The 25,402-nt window shown below is 36.7% G+C and overlaps 1 protein-coding gene across 2 annotated transcripts in view; it reads right to left on the bottom strand.

Annotated features, from left to right (window-relative positions):
- The window catches only part of LOC138709023 (transcription factor AP-4-like), a 308,661-nt gene that overhangs the window by 125,704 nt on the left and 157,555 nt on the right, over positions 1-25,402 (bottom strand). The window lies entirely within an intron of this gene.

Here is a 25,402-nt window from a genome sequence, read left to right as displayed (position 1 = left end):
TCAAAAGGATCTTATATTAACAAGAAAAACTGTGGTAAAAATATAGACATGCTTCCAAGCGATGTGACTTACTACTTCATGGCGATTACGTTCCTTGGAAGAACAGATCCTCCCTAGCAATACAAGCCCATTCTCTTCTGTCCTGAGTTCTTCTCCTCTATGTCTTTATACCCATCTGCTTTATATCTACTTCAACGCCTTCAATCCATTTCTTCCTAGGTCTCCTAATACATCTTCTACCATCCGGCTTCCCTCTATAAATCTTTTTCAGTAATGATCCCTTTTCACTTCTTTCAACATGGACGGCCCATCTCAACCTTGCGCTTCTAAATACACTCATATGCGGTTCATCATATATCTCATAAAGTTCCTTGTTAGTTCTAATTTTCCATTTTCCATTCTCCATTTTTGACCCATATATTCTTCCCAAAATTTTCCTTTCCCATGCCGCAATTTTTCTTTCCTCATTTATTAGTAAAGACAAAGTTTCGGAGGCGTATGTAACCATCGGCCTGATTACTGTTCTGTATATTTTCTTTTTCCCATTTCTTGAGAGATCCCCAGATCGTAACAAAGGAAGTAAGGCCCAATAGCATCTGTTTCCTGCCTATAATCTTTCTTTAACCTCTGTCAATACCCTATTGTTATTATTGTCAGTTATCACACTCCCACGATATTTAAAGCTCTGTACTCTTTCAAAATTGTTCCTTCCAATTAAGCGATGTAACAGCAACAATAAATTCAAGAAAGATAGATACATTTGATAATTTGGACTTGGGATAACTCGGCGCCAGATCTCGATGAAAGTGAACAGTTAAAAAGAGACCTCTAAATCACAAGAGAGGAAAGCAACAGCTGGTTAATGTAGAGGAGCAAATGCCGCGACCCTTGCTATTGTTTTTACTACCTACCACGAGATAAAAATACTGTCCGAACAAAAAAGTATCATTTGATTTTATCTCCACCAATTTACAACGGGCAATTGAATACCGAAGCCTCCTACCACTTACAAGAGTCAGTGGACCATAACGCGCACAACCACTCAACAACACGGTTGACAGTATACCAGGTGCAGCTGCAACATAAGCTGTTATCACTACTTATCAGGAACTGACTGAGAGAGAGAGAGAGAGAGATCATGATGCAGCAGCGCGGAGGAACACGCATTCCTTTCCCATGCCGTCATCACTACATAGCGACATTCCGGAGTGCCAGCCATTCCATTCATTGGCCGGCTTACTTGTCGACCGAACATGGCGCCTCTCGCCATACTAAATGCTAAGAACAGCTCTACCGTTTTATAACACTCCTTACTTCTGAGAAGGATACATAAGAAGATGGGTGATCGTGGCTTACGCTTCTTAGCCAAATCACTCTAAAATTAATAATAATAATAATAATAATAATAATAATAATAATATGATAGAAATTCAACATTACAAAAAGGGGCGTGGTTCATAATACACGCTGCAATTCCATAAGGAAAAACGTCTAAGTACAACTGAGATCAGGGTTGTCATATGTACAACTACAGTCGTACGCATACGACTATTTTGACTCATTGTACGAGGTACGACCGCGCTCTATATCGTACGCAATTTTGTACGACTATTTCACTAAAGGGAAAAAAATAATTGGGAACTTATAATGTTGGTCTATAATTAAAATTAAATGTATAGTTAATTCGTCCCTTTTAGACAAGTTTTCTTCATTTAATATGTCCTGGACTAATATGGAAGAAACATGCTTTTAGGGGGCGGGGGGGGGGATGCTTTGAAAATCGATCTGTAACTATGCTTGCCATGCAAGTCATAATTTGTCATCTTGAGCTCTAGGTTTCACGTAGACGGCGCAGTTATATCAAAATAATACGAGTTTAATTTTATTAACTTCCTTGTTTGTTCGATAAAGGAAATCTTTTATCAATTAAATAGTACCGCAGTAGCATTAAGAAGTCTAAATGCACCGACATTATAGAGGTGTCGGGTTTGAGTCTACTGTAGATGAATTAATTTGATATAATTTTCAGTATTTATTGGCCTATCTCCGCCGCGCCGGCCAAAGATCAAATTCTGCTGACTTTAAATATAAGAAAGTTGTTTCTAACCAAGCGTCATCGTGCACGTCTTACTGCTCTGACAGTGTTGATGATGAAGAAATGGGTGGTGATTTATTTCAATGCTGAATGTCATTGTGGATGTGAACTATAATTAGTAGTATTTTTAATTTAAATTAAAATTTACTGGTAGATATATTTATTTTGCGATTCTTTATCAACTGCGTAATGACATGAAGGTGATAATGGCAGTGAAATGATTCCAGCACCGAAAGTTAACCAGCATTTGCTCTTAATGGGTAGAGGGAAAACCTGGAAACAGCGTCAACCAAATAACTCGTCTCATCCGGGATTTCAATTCTGACCCGCTCGTTTCACAGTCAGACGTGCTAACCATTACTATACAGCGGTGGACTAGACGTATATTAGGAAGATGAGAAATGTACGACAATTTTATGCTCAAGTACGATAATTTTTATAAGTTAGTACGACGGTTTCGATACCTTTATCTGGCAACCCTGGCTGAGATAAATCTTGAGCTATTATAACAATCTAATTAACTGAGATTCAACACATGTGGAATATTGAAACGAAGTTAAAATCAAGTTTTTTTAGTAGGTTATTTTACGACGCTGTACGACTCAGGTTATTTAGCGTCTGAATGAGATGAAGGTAATAATGCCGGTGAAATGAGTCCGGGGTCCAGCACCGATAGTTACTCAGCATTTGCTCATACTGGGTTGAGGGAAAACCCCGGAAAAAGCCTCAACCAGGTAATTAGTCCCCACCGGGATTCAAACCCGGGCCACCTGGTTTCGCGGCCACACGCGCTAACCGTTACTTCATAGGTGTGGGCACATGCTACTTGGTTCCACACGAATCAAATCGTATAAGCTACAAGACTGAGAGATCTAAAAATGTTACTCTCGCAGAACGGCCATGACACTAAAACTTCACCTTTATACACGCAAGTGGAACAAAACAGTAGTTCAAAGTTGCATTAAAGTTGCATCCTAACAACCTTCAAAATATGACATGTCTAGGAAATACTTCCCACCATGGGATAGGAAACTAGGTCACAACTCCCTCCCCAATCAATTTGATCATTATGATATTAAAGTAGGTGCATCAAATAAATTAGCTGATCACTCACAGATAAAAATATATGAACGAATGTTCTACCTCACATTATACCACACCTAAAGACCAAGGCGTCAATTACATACCCAAGTTTTTTCTGCGGTTACTTCTTTCGATGAAAGTTTTCCATAGGAATCCAAATTTGGGATTCGTGGTGCTAACAGTTCATTTTTCAAGTGCCGATGACGATATATATATATATATATATATATATATATATATATATATATAAACAATTAGAACCCGGATGTCAAGGAATTTATTTTGCTTGAAATGGGGGGGAGTAAAGTCATAACATAGGCATTTAACATAGATGTTTAAAAAAACGATCTGTGTATTTTATTGGAATCATCATTATAGTAATGCACAGGCCTATGATAAATTTATTCTTTGCCTTTATTAACACATATAATACAAGTTATTTCCAGTTTCCTACAGTTAAATATAGTTTTCTGTCGGAAAGACTTGTTTTCAATACAGAAAATGATCGTTCCACGTCCACAAAAATAAGGTGGACATACTAATGGAAACTATAAAGAAAGAAATCATGTGCGTGACAGCTGAACTCTCTCCCTTAGAACGTTGCATTTCCCTCCTCTCCCCACAATTTCTAGGTCCTGATAGGCACACGCCGCGTTTCCTTTTTTTCCAACTTGTAATATCCCCTGACGCACATTTATACAACCAACATCACATCCACTTGTAAAAAATGAATGGAAGGAAATACACCTTTCTATCTCATGAAATAATGATGATATAAATGCTATTCAAAATGCGATATATCCTTTGTTAAATGGTGCTTTACCTCTCATTGAGGTTCTGGCGGATATTTTTTACGGCCCTCGTAATTGCGGTCGAGTGCCCAAAATTCGTATAAGCACTTCTTTTAACATTATTGACATGGCAAAAGAAAAAAAAATACTTCTTTTTATCTGCCCCATCAGAATATTTGCTTCTTAGCTCTCTTGTCAAATGATCGGATAGGCGAAGTAGAATGAAAACTCAACTGATTTCTCCAAGCTCCGTTGTTTCATACGTACAATAATATCCAAAGTAAATTTTCACACTCTTTCAGCTAGTATTAGCATATACTTTAATGTTTATCTGTCTATTTACTGTGGAGATCTGTGTAGGAAGTTTGAGGGGAGGTTCTGATAAAGAATTCCCTTGCAGGAATGGATTCTAGGTGCATGTAGGTCAAAAAGTTAAGTCACAGAAGTACAGTTCTCTTATTATGTATCTGCCTCTGTGCAACGTCAAAGTTTGTGGTGAGGGGGAAGAGAAACAGCGTAAGTTTGCAATGCTTTTTACTGCTCTGACGCCCCCGACCAAGATAAGTCACTTGAATTTTACAGGTCACTCACCGGCAGAGATAAAATAAACACATGAATGAGAGATAAAAGGACTTGTATCTAGGTGGAAGATATTTCGACAATATGAAACAAAAACGACTCCCCCTATCGATTACCATTTGTGGCGATGGATGTTGAGGCTACTAGGAAGGCGACGGAACGGTGAGGAGGTGAGGTGGGGGCACGATTACACCCGTCCACCGCCCACAGACACAATATTACCGGCGGCGCGCCGAAGTAACAGCTGTGCATCAGCTGACTGAACTCTCTCTATTGCCCACGAGATATTTAAAAAACCTGAACTGAAGCTTGCTGGGGTGCAGCGTAACATAGGTCGCAAGACTGACACAGCAAGTCGAAGAAGGAAGAGCATACAATTGAATTAAAAGAAAACAAGTTGCAAACACTTCATCGAAGTACTAATATTTCCGCTGTCGAGCAGAAACAAACTTAACAGTCGAAATCATCAGAAATGTATCCAGGTACCGTCGAAAGAAATGAGGGGGAGACGTGAGTACACGGCGATAAGATTAGCAACATATGGGCTGTACACAAATGTTTTCTTACCTTTATTGGAATACAGTGAAATATTCCTTGACATCTCTCAATGAGAACACATTTTTACACTCCCGACAGATTTAAACAAGTTACGACGGAATAATACCTTCTCAATAGCAAACATTCTCAACGAACGATACGGGTATCTTAACACGAAGTCAAAAGGTTGCAAGTTACTTGAAAAGCGACAAAATACGAAGACGAAACTACAGAGATAGGGTTGTCACATATATCTGCATTTAGTGCCGAAAGTCCCTCCCCCGCTTAGAAATATTGCCTTCTTCTTATACTTTCAGCCTCAAACAATTTTTTTTTTACTAGAATCATTCATTCATTCATTCATTCATTAATAGTGTCCTGCCCAAGGGCAAGTCTTTCACTGCATACTCAGCATTTCCCAGTCTTTCCTATGTTCTGCATTCATCTTAGTCTCCGCATATGATCCATATATCTTAATGTCATCACTAGTATCTTCTTCTGCCCCGAACTCTTCTCCCGTTCACCATTCCTTCTAGTGTATCCTTCAGAAGGCAGTTTCTTCTCAACCAGTGACCCAGCCAATTCCTTTTCCTCTTCCTGATCAGTTTCAGCATCATTCTTTCTTCACCCACTCTTTCCAACACAGCTTCGTTTCTTATTCTGTCTATCCATTTCACACGCTTCACTCTTCTTCATAGCCACATTTACTATAACCATTACCACTAAAATTTACCTCTGCAATAATATTTTTCTTATTGTACCTTAAAGCATATTACAACACGGAGCGACAGTTTGATGCTGGATTTCCGTTACAGCACTAAATTTCGAAATGTTAGTTACAAGTTGTTCTAAACTGTGACCTTGCACCAGGTTAACCGCACATCAGGAACTCCCACTATAATGTATGTGAATCCTTATAGGCCTACTTGTTTTCAGTTCATGAAACGACTAAACTGGACGCCATCGGTAGAATCTCTATTTCCATATCGTGGGACGAAATTCGAAGTTTGTTCAGCGCCTCAAGATTATCATCACATACATTCAATGAACTAGTATTACGGATGACTGGGATAATAAACTAGCGATAACACGTCGTTTTTAAATTCAGTAACTTGTAACTCACGTCTTTTGTCAAAAACTACACTTTCTCCGAGCTGAAAGGGAAATTTATTGACATCAGACGATATTTTGCATGAGAAATGCAGAGAATGTTCTAAACTCCTACTATGTGTCAATGTAATCTTTAGCCCCATATTACTTCCCGTTTCGTTAGTTCGAAAACTGAAAATAATAATAATTAATTATTTATTTATTTATACTGGCAAAGTTAAGGCCATAGAGCCTTCTCTTACACTCTACCAGGTCACAAAGTATACAAGCAGTGAAAATTTAACAAAAAAGTTAAAGAACAGAATACTAACATATTACAATAATAATAATAATAATAATAATAATAATAATAATAATAATAATAATAATAATAATAGCATAACAAAATCGACACTAAACAAATGAAAATAATACAATAATAGAAAAAAGAAAGTAAAATACAGATCTAAAGATTGGAATATAATAAAAGCAATTCAGTTAGTACAAATAGTTAATAGGGAAAACGTAAGGAAGAATACAAAATAATAGAATGTAATAAAGTAATAATAAAAAGAAAAAAAATAACGAAAATTAAATAAAATCCACAATAAAATGGGTATGATGATAAATTTATCTGGTGATCAAGAGAATAAAAAGGGGGAAGGAAGGAAAAGAAAAATGTACAGGCTTGGTAAAAAAAAAGTTAAGCGATTCAGTAGCCAATGTCTTACATCCTAAACTACGTATGTTTATTTCTATTTTAAAGATAGGTACTTCATACATTGTTTCGATAAAATTAGTAATGTTTTTGAAAATAAATTTCCAAAAATATATTACATTAATGAAGGCAAAAGGAAGCAAGCGCAAAAACATGGTTTTGTGGTAGATTTATAGTATTTTATGCTTGTTTTGATGTTGGTACTCCCGAATTGTAGGAATGGATAGTTGCGTATTTTCTATATTCAAACGAAGTAACTCATAAAGCTGTATACAAAGCGGAACATTCATCTCACCATAGCTATCTCAAAAACGGAGGTTTTGAACTTACTTCCTTCTGACTTACGAGGTAAGAAATGCCAAATGCTAAAAATATTAAATAAAGCGACTGATATAAGTGGGTGAAGGAGAGATACAAGTCTTCGCAGTTTTAAAGGATTCTACATGGAAGAACACAACTTCCTGCATTTGAAATACATCGCTATTCGTTCGGGTATCTTGAATCCTGCAAAACGAACAGAAAAACCATAACGGCAGCACAGTTTGGAAAAAAAAAAAAACCGAACGACCAGCCATCCACGCCTAGTGTATTAGAGTCTACTTTCGAAATTCTATAACCTGCACTGAAATAACCCGTTTTTAACCCTACAATGCTCTCCGGGGTGACTCGTTACCTCAAATGACTCCATTTTCTTCTGTAGTTTTGTCTAATAATCTAATAATAGCTTGTGCTATTCAAAGACAATAAAAGTTTCAATTACCTGTAGTGGAAGGAGGAGAGAAAAGTCGTGGGGTGACAACATACCCCAGGTGAGCAGTAAATGAGTCCAAAAAAGGGTGAGCAGTCCAGGATTAATTTACGACCTTCCCTTGTGAGATGTAATTATTTATACTCGTATTTGTTGTTGTGTAGTGTGTTTAACATTTGGAGAAGAATATGAGGTTCATTTCCCTAGACACAAAATTAAGACGCCAAAGAAATAATAATGAAAAGTTACGTTACCCGGTTCTAATGTTTATCAATAACAAGTGCTATCACGTCATAACGGCACCGGCGAATGCGTGATAACAATCAGACATTACACCTTAACAGTTGCTATCGCAAATTACGATAATAGAGATAGCATCTACATGTAATAGCGGAAGCTGTTACGTGAGTGCAAGAATAATTGGGAACGCTGCAAGGAGCGGACGAGAGACAGAATACAGGCAGGTAACTGGCAAATACTCTGAAGGCCAAGTAATCACGTACTATACACTACAGAATACTGACTCTCTAAGGTGCAATCATATTAACCCCTTCAATTTTGTGCCAGACGAACAGACGAAGAAAACGCACAAAATAACTGCACAAGGTCGTCTAACTGGGACCATGAATGAGCTCGCCTCAAATAAAACAAAAATACTTACTATAGGCTACTATCTTCTAGAACGGAGGTGGCTCAGCCAGTCAAATGAATGGCTGCAAATGCGACTACTACTGGGTTTCGATTACGAACACAGCAAATAACCTTGCAAGTCTATCAAGTATATAACGACAGAGACTATTTCAATGAAACTATAAAATACCTGATCAGTTATGTTAATTGTAGATATAAGAATTAAAATTCAAATATATGCTAAAGGACACATCTGTGGGCATTTGTCCAAGTACATGTTTGAAGTTATTCTCGACTTAACATTAAATTAATTCGATAGGAACTATGTAACGTTGGTAGGCACACCGCTGAATCTTCACCTGCGACGACACAGGACTCATCCATTCATAGTGTTCTGCCCAAGGACAGCTCTTTCACTGCAAACCCAGCATTCTCCAGTCTTTCCTATTTTTTGCCTTCCTCTTTATCTCCGCATATGATTCATATATCTTAATCTCGTCTATTTTTTATTTTTATGTTAGTAGATTATTTTACGACGCTTTATCAACATTTTAGGTTATTTAGCGTTTGAATGAGATGAAGGTGATAATGCCGGTTAAATGAGTCCGTGGTCCAACACCGAAAGTTATTTAGCATTTGCCCATATTGGGTTGAGGGAAAACCCGGGGAAAAAACTTCAACCAGGTAACTTGTCCCGACCAGGAATCGAACCAGGGCCACATGGTTTCGCGGCCAGACGCACTAACCGTTACTCCACATGTTGAACAATGTCGTCTATCATCTGATATCTTCCTCTGTCCTGAACTCTTATCCCTTCATCATTCCTTCCAGTGCATTCTTCAGAAGGCAGTTTCTTCTCAACCATGACCCAGCCAATTCCTTTTCCTCTTCCTGATCAGTTTCAGCATCTCTATTTCTTCATTCACTCATTCCAACACAGCTTCGTTTCGTATTCTGTCCATTTCACACGTTCCATTCTTCTCCATATCCACATTTCAAATGTTTCTAGTCGCTACTCTTCACTTCGTCGTAATATCCATGTTTCTGCCACATACAGTGCTACACTACACACAAAGCACTTCACTAGTCTCTTCCTTAGTTCTTTCTCCAGAGGTCCACAGAATATGCTCCTACTTCTATTAAAAGCTTCCTTTGCCATTGCTATTCTCCTTTAGACTTCTTGGCAGCAGCTCTGTTACTGCTTATAGTACACCCCAAGCATTTGAAGCTGTCCACTTGTTCTACTGCCTCATTTAGAATTCGCTAGTTTACCTTCTTTACTTTCCTTCCTATGACCATGGTCGTCTTGTTGGCATTTATCTTCATTCCATACTGCTTTCAGCTGTCATTTAGCTTGAGGAGGATATTCCTTAGTAACAACTTCTCTTCTTCTAACAATGTCATATTATCAGCAAATATTATGCACTTTATTCTTCTTCCTCCTACTATCACACCTCCCATGTTCTGAAAACAATTCTCCACTAAATCCTCCAAGTAGTTGTTGGACAGGGTAAGTGATAGCACGAACTAATTCTCTGAACTTATTTTCGACCCCAGCGTGACACACATGGTCAACATCGGATATGATCCCCCCCCCCCCCAAATTTGTCGCGTTTCTTCAATCAAGAGAATTGCCCTTTAACCATTTCCATTTAACTGTACTTTTTTCTTACATTTTATAAAATTTTATTACGCAAAAATATGATTCAAATAGCCGTGAAGCAAAACAGATACCGTTTCATCCATGCAATGGGACAGAGAAGAGTTGAAAGAGGTTATAGGGTTAAGCTGTATGTTCTCTCCTGCAAGCAGTAGTTGGTAGCGTACCTCCACAAAGAAAGAATATGTGTAAGTTTACTATGTAAGTCACAATACCAAATTCCGAAACTGACAGAAGGCGTAACCGTCGACCCAGTTTCTCGCCCACTCCCTATTTTATGTATGGAAATTCCCTTAAAAATATATATATCTGTGTGTATTCATAAACACGCGCCTGCGTTGAGTTATAAATGCGGTCGATACGAGTCGTATTTCTTAGAAACGCCAGTCGATATTAGCCCGGAATCGAACACTTCTACGCAGGGAACATCGTACAAAACAATAGCCCTACTTTATCTTTGATCGTGATGTGAAATACAGTCGCAGTCCGATCGTATCAAGCACTGACACACATCAGCCTCAAAAATAACTTTCTAAGAATCAATTAATGTCAGTCGAACACTGGAGAAAAAAAAACTTACGAAAAGCAATGAAAAAGAACTCCATCAAGCACATAAGAACACTACGACGACAAGGCAGCAGAACACTAATGTTTCCTCGCGTTGCAGGCACTGATCTATTATCCTAAGCGTTGCAGCGGAGTTTTACATCTGCCTGGCCTATTTCTTTCGGCATCAGTCTATATCAGGTCTGCACAAGGTTTGCGCTCTCCGAGCCGGCTCACAACTCATGAGCGGAATGCAGATATTAGCTGCGCTCTGTATAAGGGTGGACTGGAAGAAGGGGCGATCTCGTACAAAATATACACAAAAGGAAGTACTATTACGAGTGTTTATGAAGTGAATTCCGGTTCAGTGTTTGCAAAACTATCTTGGACTAATATTAATTAATAAAGAAATATTTATTTTACAGAAATAATAGAAATTCTATAGCTACTTATATGTGCAATATCATTTTCTTATATTTTTATTTATCAGTACATCAGAACGGGATTTTATGCTGTTGGCAGCTGAAAGGAACAGTAGCCTACTGATCGTAATGAAACATCAGTTACAGATGTTCGATGTCTACCTTTATTAAAGTTGACTGTAGAAAACAGTTAGTTGCTCACAAATATAAATGTTGCGCCAAACATAGCAATCATTTTCACAGCCAGCCTGTGTAGTCGTGGATATTATTGATAATGTTTAGCCTAGTCTTGTAAAACTCAACCAGGCTAGTAGTATTATTCAAACGATATTTAGCCCTTAGGTCACATTGAAGAACAATAAGTTCGAGCTGTAAAACGTTAAATGTTAAATATTACGTTCCGTCTTTTAGATTCCTCCATACTGTACTGTAGCAGTAGGTAAGCAACGTGAAACAGTTACTGAGAATAGGCCTACACACTGCACTTCACTAGATAACTGAGTGGTAGTTTCCCTCTCCTCTACCTATAGTAAGTCTATGTCATTCTGACGTATCTTTTTCTCCGTTTCGGCGAGCGGTAAACACAGCTCTCCCGCTCCGAAGGAGCGCGCGCGCTCGTTGAGCGCTGTTCGTGCAGGTATGGTCTATATTATAGGCTTGTAAATCATCTTTTATTAAAAACTTGTATCAAATGGTATGCTTCAAGGGGGGAACGGTAAGATGAAAACAATATTTTGGAGGAATCAAAGTTGTAAATTCTAAGGAAAGATGAAAACTCCGAAAAAAAACCTTTCACCGATTTTGTCCATTATGAGTGACAAACATGCCAGTCGACGCTGGCGTAGAGCAAACAAAGTTTTTATGTCGTCTTGAATATGTTCAGTTGTCAGTAATTGTCGCTTCAGTGCAAACATTCGCAAGCCTCAACATTTTCGAAATTGAGCTTTTGCTACCGCTGAATTTGTCTCAGTGATATGCATCTACCTGAAAGCAGAGTTTAAGCTAGAAAATAAATAATTGTCGCAAAAATGAACAAATGAAAAATTATATTTGTGCAAATTGCGAAAAGCTTGTGCAATATTATAAATAATTGCACAGAAAGAAGATAAAATTAATAAAGTATGCAGAAACAAAAAGTTATGTAATTTGTTTCTCGGAGTATTATTTCTTTCAACCCATCTTACCACACTCTACTTTACTTATGTAATTAAATCATTAGACGTAGGTATGTTTAGAATCAATTATTGCTGAACTAACATCACATTAAAATATGTTATTTTATGGGCACTCTAAACATTTAAATTCTTTACTAGTAGGCCCTTCAAGATTTATTGTTAGCAAAGTGCTAACTCTTTTTACTGAAAAACGGTTTGTAATTACAGTTTTACAAGTTTCATGCAATTAATCCTAGCTCACAATTTACAGTATGCGATGGAATTGTATAAATCAATTAGAAGAAATTGTTTACTTAACTTGTTAAGTTACATGAATTGTACTAACTCTATGAAATCCATTCCTGAACATCTATTGCTCAATACCTTCTTGAACATTGCCCATGCCATCAGCATTTCATTTAACTTCAGATTCTCCAGAACTGATTAGTTCACGCATATCTCTGATTTCATTTTCTCAATTACCATCTTGGTTTCTGAAGTTCAATGTGGTTGTTGTATTTTTGCACATTTATATTGAAAGTTTGTTGCATTTTTAGAAATTGAGTACAAAATGCGACAAATGAAACTGTGGCTTAAACCCTGCTGTAAAGTCTCGTAACCCATATTTTAATATTAATTGCGGAAAAGTAAAACTTTCAATACCACGTAAGCCTATAATTAATGGTGACAGAAAACATTTTCTTCATTCTCCAGTAAAATTTTGATTTTGTGGGATATGAATACTTGCACTTAAGCGACAAAGCGCTATAATCATACTTTCAACAATACGTATACTTGCTGAGATTAAGATAGTTTATTTTCCATTTGAAGAGTCCACTGCAAGAATGATGGATGTCACTTTCTTGTCGAAAATGAACCAAGACTGTCAATGCATAGCTTAACACATATAGAATGTACATAGAGAGTTATATAGCATTAACACTGATAGTCATTGTCCAGTAATGATCGGAAAATCACAGTTACGCTTTGAGCGCTAAGCATTTCAAACTTTCAATTGCTTCTCCTGCAAAATGCATTCCAAATGACATCCATCATTCTTGCAGTGGACTCTTCATTTAATAACGTCCAGAGGGAGTTACTTTCAACGATCATCTCCTTAACGATGGTACTTTTACCAAATGCAGGAAATCGTATATAAAATAGCCTAACTTGACTTTTCTATGACCGAAGCAGGTACGGATCCATGCATATAGACAGAATAAACAGATCTACTAAAGAGTTCTGAAATAGTGGACATGTTTCATTTCACGATCAGATGCACGTAAAAAAAAGACGATATAGTCTCAATTTTCAAACATGTTACACCAGAAATAAACCACTTGCAAACCGGGCGGATTACCACATTGCTTTTATAGTCTATGCGTAAACAATGCTTTTTAACTATTCAAGTTATTAAAAATTAAGATACAGCATTTCTGTCAAAATATAACTTATCAAAGACATGCTCTTCTACAATAATAAAATTGCACTTAATCCCATTTCAGAACTTCAACATTAATACTTAAACTAGCCACCGGCGTAGCTCTGCCTGACGATCCGGAGTTGCGTTCGGGCACGGGTTCGATTCCCGCTTGAGTTGATTACCTGGTTGGGTTTTTTCCCCGAGGTTTTCCCCAATCGTAAGGCAAATGTCAGGTAATCTATGGCGAATCCTCTGCCTCAGCTCGCCAAATATCATCTCACTATCACCAATTCCATCGACGCTAAATAACTTCGTAGTTGATACAGCGTCGTTAAATAACCAAGTAAAAAAATACTTAAACTTCCATGGAACACAAGTACAGATCAAATTTACGACAGAAATTCGTGTTTTAATCCAGCACTGAATAAAACGGATAACAGAATAAATATAAGGATGAACAATTTAAAATATAGTTTGTCACACTTTCGAAATAAAGAATCGATATTTTAACAGGTGTCCCGCCCGAGAATCGAACCGGTTGTCTCCCGAAAACAAGTCTGACAAGTCAACACCAAACCAAGACACTTGGTTCCGTGATAAATGAGAACAAATACATCGTGTTTGTTTAGCAAACCGTATAACGCCAACGTAACAGCTGCGCCCCCTGTGCAGTGCTGCCTAATTGGTATAACCATGGAGAGTGGAAGCTTTCAGCAAATTAAAAAGCTTTGTATTAACGATATGCTGTAAATCACCTCAGTTTAAAATAGTCATTTCAGACTGCTGAATTTGTGCAATGTTTTCTTAACGAACTGGATAAATGCTGAAGCTCCCACGGGACGTTCGCAGATTGTCGTGTACATTATTCTTTTTGCATCGAAGTCCTCCATGTGGAAATAAAGGAGCTGTATTTTACAGCAGGAGAACCCGACAAAATTAGCAAAATAAACGACAGAAGAACAATTACACTAAACTTGCGAGAGACAGTTCGAACAATTCGCGATGCACTTATATTGTACCTGTAATTTTGGCATCTGTTTTTCGTATAAAATGCTAACCAACACAATACACTTTACACAAAAAAACTGTGGATGCTGTTTCGATTTATGCTCGATGTTTCCTGATGGTTTCTCATTGTTTTCGTACACAAATATGTTTGTGCGAGATCGTGCGTATTTGCTTGGTTTCCGCACAAAACCAATCCGCGGTAAGTCTAAAATTCCACATTCAATATTCCCAACCTAACACACATAACAATTTCCTTCTTCTTACCACTTAAGTGACATATTGATTTTACTGCTTTAGGCTTCTAACATATTATTTTTAGAGACGTTCAATATAGTAATAATTATAAATTGGAAACTTACCACTGCAATTTCACCTAAATTGCACGTTAATTATTGTTTTTAAATATTTGCAAAAATTAAGTGAACTCTACAACTCCACTAAAGTTACTGGATTCGTGATGCAAGTAACATTAAGGAAGCCGTGAAAAAATCAACAAGATTCCAGATGTCGATGTTATTACTGCAATATGTTATATAAATAATATTGTTAAAATATTAAAATGAAAAATAAATCATTACATAACCTTACCGTTTGTTTTAAGTTCACATTTATGGACTGGGGGGAAAAAAGACAGACCTATATCACGGCTTGCTGGAGTATAGAAACACAGAAAACATTTTAAAGCAACAATGTTGAAGATAGATATTTTTGTTTTATACAAATTTGCCGTCATTGAACAGAAACCAAGATGGAGATTTCATTGCAACTAATTAGAAATTCCTCTTTCAGGTATGTAATAAACGATCTTCGCATAAAATAATGTACGATACACGAGCGGTAAGTTTTCTTTCAATTCTCGGAAATTAAAAAAGCTCAACTACGTTTCGCTTTTTCAAACTTTTCCTCGAACATGAAAACTTCAACATACCGCTCTTGTAACGCATATTACTATTTCAGCATACGTAAAATAATAAATTCTCAGTTCAAGTCTGGTTTTAAATAGGACCATTTCTAAAGAAATAAATTAATACAAATTCTGTGTGATGCTTTTTATTGACCAAATCCCAGGAACAGTACAAAACATATTTGTGTTTGTAAATTTATACCTTACATGTATACAAAATTCTCATCATACACTTCAGCGTGGAACAAGATGCTACCTACTGCCCTAGGCTCAACGGCGAACATCTGACAATAACAAGGCGAAATTTCTAGCAGTACGCGGAACCATGTAAACATGATACGGTACTTTGACTGACCACGTGCTCGCTTGCCGTCTCCTGCAATATATCTTCTGGCTAATCAATCGAATCGCCAGTGTCTATTTCACTTGGCAGATCCTTGGACGGTTTCCGTTGCAGATACTGTAACGAGGTTGAAACCTTAGCACACGTCCTAGGATCCTGCCAACATGGAGAACTCCTGAGAAATTCACGCTATCGTAACATCCGAAAAGTAATAGCACAGGTCCTTAGAAAAACATCCTTTGAGGTTCATGAAGAGGTGCATTGCGCTGCGTCTGAAGGCGGCGGAATTAGAAGAGCGGACATAGTGGCTCTACACAAGACTAATAGTAAAGGTTTTATACTGGATCCAAATGTTATACTTGAGATGAGTCAGACCCAGCCTTCTGAGGTCAACAAAGAAAAACAAATTTATGAGCCTACTATTCCGTATTTTCGAGAAAAATACCAGATGGAACGCACCTGGAAGTGCATGGTTTAATGATCGAAGCGATGGGCACCATCCCACAATTAACTCTTCTATGTTCACGTAAATTTTACTTAGTTATTATTCTTGTATGCATATTATTCTGTGTTTTTCGCAACCCAGGATGTCTGGGCAGATTAATTTTTGGAAATAAATTATACAGGGCTCGGAAGTTGATTAAATATTATTTCTGAGACATTACAGACAATGCAGGATGCAATACGAATTCCTTTCACTTCAGTTAGAACTAATATAACCTACTTTTATTTTGCATTTTTCGGTCTATTGGTCATTTCTCAGGAAATGTTATACTTTTTATTGCATTTTTTCCCCCCTTTTCTGCATATAAACGGACATTTTTACGGTGTACTCGTAGTCTATTTTCGAGAACCTAGTGCAGATTGCTTACGCATTTCGATTTCGTCTTACAAGAAATTTATTTTGCATCTGCCTTGACTCCTAATCACTTGTGTTACTATGATTCAACGAAGATTTTCATGTGACCCGCGTACATAGTATCAACAAGAAAGATTTAATACACACCAATGAATAACAGACTGAAAAAGAACTTTGGGGAGGCTGAGACGTAGATGGAAGGATAATATTAAAATGGATTTGAGGGAGGAGGAATATGATGATAGAGACTAGATTAATCTTGCACAGGATAAGGGCCAATGGTGGACTTACGTGAGGGCGGCAATGAACCTGCGGGTTCCTTAAAAGCTATTTGTAAGTAAGTAATGAATAATTAATATCTCTCAAGCTTTCTTACACAGTTTTTATTTCTATACTAAATAACACAGACTGCTTCTTCAGAAGATCCTACTGAATGCCAATACCTGTTCTACCCATTCAGTAACTCGAATTTCCCACGCAGTTCCTAACAGGTTTTTATTATGCTTGTTTAAGAATTCATGCGGGGTATCCGGTCGGATTCCCTTATATTCGGTCCTACGCAGCTGCCGCACAACTTATGCAACGGTTGTCATTGTTAAGAAGTGCACAATAATTGTGCAGGGATTAGCAATACAATGTACCGTAACCGTCATTAACGGAGGAGCCTTATGTAAGCCACAGATTTTACGATCTCACGGCTTTATTTTAACCACTGTAGGTCTAAACAAGTCCTAGTATTATTCAAATAGCCTCTATGCTTCCACGAGTATAGTGAGAATCACGTAAGTGTAATTCCTAAAAGCCTAATTTGGCGGTCTCTTCAGTGTTGCCAACTAATACCAGTTATCACCAAAGAGGGAAAAATCACAATGCTACGTACTGAAATAATAATAATAATAATAATAATAATAATAATAATAATAATAATACAGTAATTAACAATAACTACATGTCTTACTTATTTACCACATCTCATCTTTATGTAACGAGGTGTTTTCTACATGATTCAATAATTTATGAAAGAGTATATTTTCCTTCTGGAATCATCGCATATTATGTTGGTAATTTGGATTATATAATCTAATATTAAAAATTATGGCAACATGAAATTCATTGCTTTAACTAAACAGTTTACGATTTACGAGATCTAACCTAGAAATGTAGTTCGATCACGTGAAATGATGTAGTTCGATCACGTGAAATGATTAGTACGAATTCCGAAAACAGAACACTACTTTAAAATGTATAGCTTACTTAAAATACTTTCAAGCACAATCTTTCTCGGAGAAGTCACTACCATGCTATTTCCTCTCTTGGACATTTTGATAAAAACCTAAACACTAAATAGCAACTATTTATATGATGTTGCTTTCAAATAGCCTACATTTCATACGGTCATACATTTCATTCTTTGTATGACTAACATACTCGTAATATCACCATCTTCTGTGACCGAATTAACAAAACTACAGTATATTGGTCTGAAGTGACAACATTATTTCCTAAACATAATAATTATCCCTTCTCAAAGTTCAATTTATTCAGGTACAGCACAGAAGACGGTGATATTATGTTAGTCATATACAGAATGAAATTCATGAGCGTGAAAATGCTGCTTGAAAACATCATATAGACTAAGTAGCAAAATTTGAATTGTTATATTGAATTATTTCAACATTACAATTCCTTGTTTGTTAAAATGTATACATGATGATGTTATGCAATTTGTATTTTTATTGTTTTTGGAAAATGTCAATTAATATAATTAATTGTAACTAAAACCTTGTGCATCCCTTGTGTTTATCGTACGGCTCGACCTCCCCCACACGTTACCTGTAGGCTACTTTGTTTACATTTTCACTGTGCCTAAACGAGACGCTCTACTGTACTACGAAAATCTTTGTTTTCAAATTATCAGTACAGTACGATTTCATTTGCTCCTAGAATTAGCAAAGTTACACAAAAAATCAGGGCAAATTCCTTTAGCGATTCTATTTACATTACAACGGCATAATCGCTATTTCGCAATAATTTCTGCCCAGACTTCAGACTCGCATTGCTCCTACACAGACAGTCAATTGTTTCGAACTCATGTTGCTACTATAAACCTATGCAAATGAACCCATCCGCACCAAAGTACTGGGGCGTCTCCAGATAAAAGATAATTAAAACTAAAGCTCATTATTCTTTACACTACATGTTGACGCATTCATTAGCGACGAGCATAAAAAGTGAATGACTGAATAAGAGGAGGAGTTACTCGCGTATGCAATTGCAATGATAGAGTGTGATAGTGTGATGGTGTGTATGAGAGAGAGAGATAGAGAACCCCACACACTGACTAGTATTTGTCGCAATACATCAAATCGTGTGAGAGTGCGCGTTTTCGCTATGCTACACAACACTGACGTGAGAAATGAGTACATTTCAGTAATTATATTTTTATTTTTTTGCCTGTTCTACCATCTTCAGTTCCGGTATTTCATGTGCGGGAGTAAAGCGTGCGTTTCATCCTTCGAACGCCATTCGATTTTACAATTCTGAATATAGACAGAATAGTTCGAACGTCTCTTACGACGTCAAATATCTCAAATTCCGGCGAGCTCAAGACGAATGATACGTCAATACTGTGCTTTTTTCTGAAACAAATACAAGCTTACAGTTTCAGAAGGGGGACAGTTTCAAAGTAACTTGCTAAAAATAGCTGTTTCAAATTTCGTTCTTACAATACTATTTGTCGTCGTCGTACCGAATGGTGAAACATCTTCTACATTCCAACTAGCCTATACTGTAACGTACATAGGTACGAAACGCTGCAGATTGTGTTTACATTACAGCTGAACACCGAAATTGACAACACGGCGGTAAGGACGGTAAGACATAATATAACGAAAGCAGAAACCGAAATTTCAAGAGTAAAGAGACAAAAACAGAAGCGTAAATTCAATTAAGATAATATTTCGAAAATTTAGACGACATTAAGATATATGGATCATATGAGACAAAGAGGAAGGCAGAAAATAGCAAAGACTGGAGAATGCTGGGTTTGCAGTGAAAGACCTGCCCTTGGACAGAACAATATGAATGAATGAATTACGAAAATTTCCCCACAATAACCTTTTCAATTTCACAGGTTTATGTAACAATTCAGAGAACTCAATTGTCACATTTTTTTAACGTTCCGAACTGTGCTAAGACAATAGTGATCAACAGGGAACGGATTTATATGGACTAAAATATATGAAATATGTAAATATATATGTAGTTATTTTTACCAAAATATGGAATTAAATATGGATTTTTACCAAAATATGGAATTAAATATGGACTTAAAATTATAAAAAAATGACTATGTACGTTAAATATTGGTACATTTTAATCAAACTAAACAAAAAATATAATGGACGTACCTTATCTTCCAATGTAGTTTCAACAAAACACAATTTTTATTGTCTGTTACCATAACAATAGGTTACAAACATTTCTTTCAAGTGCTGAAAAGTGAATCTTCTTCTATTGTCTCTGAGGATAGATTTATACTGACTAAAAGAGCGTTCGACGTCACAAGAAGTAACTGGTACATAATTCAATTTCACAATGTCTGCTGGGGATAAGTCCAAGTTAATCTTCACTGTTGATTCACCACTCATCACAGCAACAACCTTTTGTAGTTCTTCATATCCAGGGTTTTTTGAAAGTACAGTGTCCACCTTAGCTCTTACTGCATCTGCAACTTTACCTCTACCACGATTCAGTTGTTCCACAGTACTATTTATAATTTCAAAACTTTCAGATAGTGAAAGGTGCCTATTTTGGAGACTTTTGAGCGTTTTTATGATGCATGAAAATGTATGCTGAATGTGAGCTAAGTCATTCTTCACACTTATGTCACAGGTAACTGTTTTCGCAGTATCAATTGAGACTGCATCTTCAGAGTCCAATGCAAGGAGAACATTGTTAATAGAGTCTATATGTTCGGCATAATATTCAACTGCTTCTAGCCATGTACCCCATCTAGTTAAAATTGGCTTTGGTGGCAATGGAATTTCAGGGTACATTTCTTTCAACACGTTAACTCTACTGGGAGCTTTGAGAAATACTTTTTTCACTGATGAAATCAACAAATCTACTTTAGGGAAATTGTCTCTGACCACTTCTGCCACACGATGAAATGCATGCGCCACACAAGTAAAATGAGTCAATTTAGGATATACAACAGATAATGCTTGTCCAGCTTTGACCATATAAGGGGCAGCATCGCTAATAAAGAATAACACATTATCGTACATAATACCCTTTGGCCACAGGATACCCATAGCTTCGTTGAACAGTTTAACTATAGTTTTGTTATTGCACTTTTCTAGAACATCACAATGTAAAAGAATTCGTTCAGAATATTGTTCACTTAACAAACCGATAACTACATTACCAACAAGTCTACCTTCTTTGTCGGGAGTCTCATCAATGGAAACCCAAATTGAACTATCTTTAATTTCATCTCTTATCTTCTGTATTGTCTCATCGTAGATGGATGGAGCATACGTCTTCTTAAGTGTTGACTCATCCGGGATTGTATGTTGAGTATATTTTTCAAGGAATTCCCTGAAGACCTTATTCTTTAGTTTGTAGAGAGGAATATCAGCAGAGATGAGAGAACGGCACAGGTCGATGTTAAACTCAGATCTTACATTCGATGTTGTTGGTTGTGTTAAAAACAATTGTCTCTGCTTGGAATTTAGTTGTTTGTTGGCCTGATGTTTACTAGTTGTAATGTGTTGTTGCACCAGGAACTTTTGTGTAGATGATACTGCACACTGACACAAATTACAAAATAATATTTTATTGTCAGTTGATAAACCATCTTCTTTAAATTCTGAAATGTAACTTGTTAGTTTTGATTTTAAATTGACTGAATGACGTACTTTTGGCATATTTACCGTCTTTATAGTATGATTTACAAAACTGAACCTATGTGTACTCTGACTGGCATTTAACTGTTGAGCTGCACAACTGAAGTCTGTTAAAAATTTTAAATTAAATTAATACAGTTTTGTAACTTACTTTCCCATTGTTGATAGGACTGCTAATTTTCAAATAACTCTGATGTTAAAGGGATTACTGAACATGTGTTTAAATCTCTATTGTTGAAATGTATTTTTAAAAGTTAATGGAATTTTGTTTTGTTTTATTGTTAAACCTAATATAATATGGACTGTTTTATATGAAATATGGAAAATATATGGAAATTAACGAAAATATGTACTAAACTCTAAAATATGGAAAAATATGGAAAATAAAAGTAGGATTTTTCAACCCTACACATTGTGAAACATAAAGATAATGCAAAATATAAATTATATTAGCTTTATAAGTAAATATGTATTTACATATAAATCCTTTCCCTGTTGATCAAGATATCCGACAATGCTAAACCAATAAATTAACTTTTCGGAATTTATGTTCGCAATATTTACTGTGCGAATTTATATACATATAGACCCCTAGTTATCGATATGTTTCGTTATTTTCAATCTAACTTCGCGCTTCTGACGGTTTGTGGTTGACCACAGAACACTACCACCGGCGTAGCCGAGGCGCTTGCCTGTTGATCAGGAGTTGCGCTCATGCGTGGGTTCGATTCCCACATGGGCGGATTACCAGGCTGGAGTTTTTCCGAGGTTTTCCCCAACAGTAAGGCAAATGTGAGGTAATTTATGGCGAATCCTAGTCCTCATCTCGCCAAATATCACTTCGCTATCATCAATCTCATCGACGCTAAATAACCTAGTAGTAAATACAGTATCGCTAAATAACCAACTTAAAAACTCTTCCACGGTTTTAACCCACCTGTACAACAGACATTTGTACGCAAAAACGGCATAGAGGAAAGTTCTATTGGTATACTTCTGCTTTGTCTGCCATTAATTCACCGGGCATCCGCATTCATTACATTATTATTAACCTCGAATGTTTTCGACTCTGTGTATATTCGCTGATACTGTATATCTTTGTATTCAACGCCGGTATAAGATTTGTTATTGTGTCTCTGCCTTTGTGCAACGTCACAGTTTGCGGTGCGGGGGAAGAGAAATAACAAAATATTATACTAATATGTGAGAATAAGGATGTCTAAATTGCCGCCCTCTCAAGCAAGCTGTGGCCAGAACATTACAATGAAGGCAACCATATGCCTTTCACTTTGCTTTTAAATACTCTGAAGCCCAGGAGCCACGACCAAGAGAAGCACATGAAACTCAACGGTCACTCACCGGCAGAGATATAATGGAACATCTGTAATTGTGCGAAACAAATAATATTATGGAAAGAAAAACGGAAATTGTACCTAACTTTCTACTCTAGCTAATCGTTCAAAGCAAGTGAGCCATTTTCTCAACAGATGATTAATCTTATTCAATTTTGTATTTTACGATATTTATAAGAATTAGCATAGTGAATTGATAATGACCTTATATAAAATAGAACGATGTTTATATTTTGAGAAGTAATAGTGTGGCGGCTTTCTTCTCTTCTGACTTCAAAGAGTTCGCACATTGAGTAAATGCTGTAAACCTTAACCTTCGGCACATGGGATTTCGGATCTAATCAATAATTTGAGGTACAAACAGATCAAGACAAATAAATTCAATTTTCCATTTGACGAGTTGATATCTAAAAGTTACTGGATATATGTTGTCTGCAGGTTTCTATCTTACATTATGCGTTTCATATGGGTTATTAATTTTAACACCGACCTTGAACATTCGTTCCTGGCGGTGGCTACCAGAAAATGTTCTTGGTCCACCATTCTTTCTTTCACTGAATATGGACATGGCATATGTGTCCATATTCTACTATTTTATCACTGACGTAAAAGCATTAATTTTAAAACAGAAATAACACAACGCTAGTGTTGCTTGTATCGAAGACGTTAAAAATCTATTTATTGACACATTCAATACACGCTGCCTCCAGTCCATATTCAATTCTTTACAATGGTACGGAAAACCAGAGTAGCTGAGGCGTCCGCAAATCACGCCATTCATCTATGTAAAACAGACTTCTGACAACAGCGCTTTTCAAACTACGAAGGGATTGACTGCATCATTATTTTATTATTCATGTAATTCGCCAGTCGTTCCTAAATACGAGAAGCACAGCCGTCCGGCATGCAAATACATGCAACGCTGCAGTATCAAGACGGAATAAAATTGCCGTACGATACCGCATTTTAACTCCTATCCTCCACAACTGTGCATAATTACAGCAAAATGTCACAAGATATACGTAGATACCAGTCATGCTTCGAAACCCCAAGGATGACAAACTTGACAATTCTCAATTTAAAATTTGTATCTTATAACGTACAGTAATCACGAATTATCCCTGTGCCAGATTCATTATTTGTACAGAGTTGATGACTGGCGTATATTGAAGAATCTTAATAGATCGCGTTTTGCAGTTTTATGGCTAATACGTTTTCCCCAATGAGCTGTAAGGAGTGGCCGTGTTTTGCTTGTTTGTATTATTGATTTCTTCTGCTTCTAATTACAGAAGCGGTCTCACTGACCATGCATACCACTTGTGTTACTAATATTTATGGGCGAGTCATTATTTATTGTTTCGTATAGGCAGGGAAATAGGCTAATTATAAGTGTTTTTCTTCCGACTGATATATGTACAAGCTGTAGCATTCACCGTTGATTTTGTTAATATTTATTTATTTTAGGATATGTCTTCTATGAAAGCAGACGATTCGAGACTAGGTGTATTTGTAAATCGGACAATAGAAGATTCAAGAAACTGAAATTTTTAGTAGTGATGACGAAATAATATAACCCACATTTCTAACTGAAATTGACCATAGTTTTGATTTCGAATTTGAAGCAAGTGATAGTGATCAGGCGGAAATTGAGTTGGAAAATCTAGGACAAAATGATAGCTCTTCATTCCGTGGAAAGAACGATTTTGAATGGACAAAATCCCACCACCAAAGAATGTTCGAGCCAGAAGTCATAATATTATTTTACGACTTTCGGGTTTGCGGCAACTAGCTAAAGCTCTTGGTAATAATCCAAAACCACAGGATGTATGGAATTTGTTGTTCACGAACGAAATAAGTGATATTCTAGTAACATAGACAAATGTAAAAATTCTAGCAATGCGGGAAAAATATAAGATAAGACGTTATCATTCATACATGCAACGAATGCTATTGAGATGAAAGCATTTGTGGGATTACTTATTTTCACACAACTTTTTAAATCGTGTTTTAGTGTGTTGTGCCCTCCAAAATTAAAAAGGAAAACAAAATATCCTTGCTACAAGTGCCAATGTCCAATTTGTCTCCAATGTTCAGAAAAAGTATGCAGAATTTGCTCTGAAAATGACTGATTGGGTTTAAGCTATTCAAAAGAAACCAAGTGTTTAAATAACAGCCAGCACCGAAAACCTTCAATATTATAGTCGCGTCGCTGTTATTTCCGCCGTGATTCCCCCTCTTTGCTTACGCCTTAGGAAGTGAAGGCTCTATAAAGTCTAGGTACGTAGTATCGCTCGCCATTTTTGTTCTTTCGTTGTCGAGCTACCAGACGAGGAATCTATTTGCCGCACCGTTAAAAATTATCATGTCGTAGCTCCTATGATAATAAATCAAACGCACTGTAACTGAGCAAATAATTGAGCATCAAATAACGTCCTCGTGTAGGCCTACTTTCTGCGAACGCCAAAGAAAGAGCCAAAATGGCTGACGATTATATTAAGTACTAGCTGTACCCGTGCGCTCCGCTGCACTTGTTAGAAATAAATATAAAGTA

This window comes from Periplaneta americana, chromosome 11 (assembly GCF_040183065.1).
Source record: "Periplaneta americana isolate PAMFEO1 chromosome 11, P.americana_PAMFEO1_priV1, whole genome shotgun sequence".
In the NCBI taxonomy this organism is placed as follows: Eukaryota; Metazoa; Arthropoda; class Insecta; order Blattodea; family Blattidae; genus Periplaneta; species Periplaneta americana.
Note: the sequence above shows the minus strand (reverse complement) of the source record. Positions and strands in the feature narration are given on the sequence as shown.